We start from the raw sequence: 3617 nt of genomic DNA on the forward strand, positions 1-3617 counted from the left end.
TTAGCCTCAGGCAGAGTGTGTTCAACAGTAGTCTTCCTTGGTTCCACCGCTTTCTCCTTTTGCTTAGATTCTTCACCTCTAATTTCAGCTTCTACTTCTTTTGCCTTTTCAGCATCAGCTACTTTTCCAGACCTTAAGGTAATAGCCTTGACTTGCTCTTTAGCTTCCTTCCTGCCTGGTACTTCCATGTCACTGGGAAGAGTGCCGGGTTGATGATTGAGCACTGCATTGGCTAATTGACCAATTTGATTTTCCAAGGTCTTGATAGAAACTGCCTGACTCTTGCACAACAGCTTAAGTTCCTCAAAATCAGCACTAGTGGGTGCAGCTGCACTTCCCTGTTGAGGATATGATTGCCTTGTAGCATACTGCTGTGGTTGCTGGAATCCAGGTGGGTTAAACTATTTACTCACTCCTTGCTGATATGGTGGCTGAATAGCATTCTGATTATTCCCCCAGCTGAAATTTGGATGATTTCTGTTATTAGGATGATAGGTCGCTGGCACAGGCTGCTGTTATCGCTGATAATTATTCACATACTGAACAGATGCGTTTACAAGAGAACACTGATCCGTAGCATGAGAACCTGCACAAAGCTCACAAACCATAGCTATTTGATTAACTCCATACGTAGCCAGAGAATCAACCTTCATTGATAGCGCTTGGAGCTGGGCTGCAATAGCGGTGGCGGCATCAACTTCCAGAATACCTGCTACCTTGCCTGACGTCATCCTCTGAGTTGGGTTTTGATGCTCATTTGCAGCCATCGTCTCTATAAGATTATACGCCTCAGTATAGCTTTTAGCCCATAAGGCTCCTCCAGCTGCTGCATCGAGCATGGGCCGAGATTGGGCCCCCAAACCATTATAGAAACCAGTGATCACCATCCAATCCGGCATTCCATGATGTGGACATTTTCTCAACATTTCCTTGTAGCGTTCCCAAGCCTCGCACATAGATTCTGTAGGTTGCTGCGCAAACTGAGTAAGAGCACTCCTCATAGCAGCAGTCTTTGCCATCGGATAAAACTTCACCAGAAACTTTTGCGCAAGATCTTGCCACGTAGTGATGGACCCAGCTGGTTCAGAATGTAACCAGTCTTTAGCCTTATCCCTCAGTGAGAATGGGAAAAGCCTCAACTTGATAGCCTCATCAGTCACGCCATTATACTTAAAAGTGCTACAGATCTCGACAAAATTCCTTATGTGCATGTTGGGGTCTTCAGTTGCCGTTCCTCCAAAAGAAACAGAATTCTGCCCCATCTGAATAGTGCCCAGCTTGATTTCAAAGGTGTTAGCTTGAATAGCCGGATGAAGGATGCTTGACTGAATGTCATCAATTTTAGGCCGAGAAAAATCCATAAGAGCTGGATCAGCTTGAACAATACGATCTCCCATGTTTACTGGTTCTTTCTGCTCAGTTCCTGAATCCGAATCCTCAAAATCTAACTTCTCCGGAATATCAAGAACTTCGTCTGTCTCCTCAGCTGTATCTAAAGTCCTCTTGCGAGCACGAGAACGAGTTTGCATAAACGCTTGCTAAAGTACCTGAAACACAACCGAAAAGAGTAAGTAACTACTACGTCCTAATCACTGAGTCCTAATGACCAATGATGGTAAGTACATAAACTAAACAAATACGCCGAGTCCCCGGCAGCGGCGCCAAAAACTTGTTAGGGAGAAAACACGCGCTAATATTCACGCAAGTATACGCGTTCGCAAGTAATATAGAATACTTTCTAGTTCGTTCCCTCAGAGACTCAGACTAAATTATTGTCTAATTAAACTCACTCACCAATGTATGATTACTTCTCAATGTTAAGATAATAACACTTAAAATTGTTGATTAAATATTAACTATAATTAACTACTTAATTAACCACTTAACTAACACTTCAATTTATCAATAATAAAACACTCATGAGATCACAACTTCATTATTACTTCCTTCTATAGCCATTGTTATTACCTTTAGCATGTGACAGTGATGATATTAATCGAATAACACAAAACTGATAAAAGCCAACTTTCATTGTACTAATACCATTCTACCAAGCATCCACAATTAAGATAGAAGTTGAATAGTCATCAATTATGTTGAGTTCCTATATGTCTACAGAAATTGACAACACAACGATTTAAGCTCAAGTTATTCCTTTTGATTACATAGGGCAAATAAAACTGTTAGAGTTACCCACTAATCATGCCCAACGTACATGAACCTATGCTAGCATGGCAAGTTCTAAATCTCAAGATCCACCGTCGCTTCACAAGAGATTAATACCCTATCTTATATTTTCGCGACGCACATAAGACGAATACGCACAACCAATACTAGATATCAAGCAATCATCACACACTAAAGTGTTAAACAATTAACTAAAGAATTCCATAATAAATCCGTTGCAACCCCATGATCACGATTAGCCCATAATAGAACTTATCGCCATCATGGGTTCATATGAAATCATGATAAACAAACACAAGAAAATAATAACTAAACTAATTATATTAAAACAGAGTACGTCACAAGAGTAAATAAGTCAAAGCAAGAAAACTAGCATCCAACTTTACAACGAAACAAGAATCACAAGAAAATATGCTTCCCCTTTGTTGCGGTGTGCTAAATCGGTCTTCTTCCTTATCTCCTTCGCTTCTTGCGTAAAACACAATCTAAAACATAATCCCCTTAATACTCTCTGTGAAAAATGTCTCAAATCTACCTATATAATAGTCCCATAAAACTCAGATTACATAGAAGTTGGAAGCCAAACAGAAGTAGAAGTCTAAAATAATTTATCTTTTTCCCCGACCCTGCGCGGCCGCTCAGCATAGCCGTGCGGGCGCGCAGGTTGCTGCGCGGCCGCTCAGCATTGCTGCGCGGGCGCGCAGGCCTCTACTGGAAAAAATCCAGGTTTGCTCCGTTTCTTCGCCGTAATCTGCCCATTCCTTTCCTCTCGCAATGGTGAACACATGCCAAGGCTTATTCTTGATGATTCCTCCCCCGAAATGCAACTAATACCCTGAAATTCATAAACACTAGAAAAACGCATCAAATACACAAAATACTTGATTTCAAGATACCAATTTAAGCCATTTTAAGACGTTCTAAGTGGTATAAAATGCCACTTATCAGACATCGAGAAGACCTAGGAGCACAAATACAACCAAGGCAAAGAGGATCTAGTTTATTCTTGTGATTCTTTGTTTTAAGTTGTAATCTTGGATGCTAGTTTTCTTATTTTGTTGCACATATACTCTTGTTTAACGTACTTGTTTATTATTTAGTTTATAAAGAATTAGTTAATTATACCATGCTTTCATCGGAACCCACGATAATGATTAGTTTGGTTATGGGCTAATCGTTATCATGGGGTTCTAGCGGATTTAATTATGGATTTATTTAGTTAATTTGTTTCGATAGCTTAATGTATGGTGATTGTATGATAACCTAGTATTGGTTGTGCTTATTTGTCTTATGAGCATCACAAACTTATAAGATAGTGTGTTAATCTCTATTGAAGCGAAAGTGAATATAGGGGTTTAGAACTTGCCATGCTAGCATAGGTTCATGTATTTGAGATGCATGATTCGTAGGTAATTTTAACCATCTTACTT

General features: G+C 39.9%; 1 non-coding gene across 1 annotated transcript; it reads left to right on the forward strand.

Moving 5' to 3' along the window:
- The first annotated feature begins 897 nt into the window (after positions 1-897).
- Positions 898-1004, forward strand: LOC141700597 (small nucleolar RNA R71). The gene has a single exon (XR_012566439.1). It is a non-coding gene; the product is annotated as a small nucleolar RNA R71 (small nucleolar RNA).
- Positions 1005-3617: the final 2613 nt, after the last annotated feature.

The sequence above is a fragment of the Apium graveolens genome, unplaced genomic scaffold (genome assembly GCF_009905375.1).
Source record: "Apium graveolens cultivar Ventura unplaced genomic scaffold, ASM990537v1 ctg255, whole genome shotgun sequence".
NCBI classification, from domain to species: Eukaryota; Viridiplantae; Streptophyta; class Magnoliopsida; order Apiales; family Apiaceae; genus Apium; species Apium graveolens.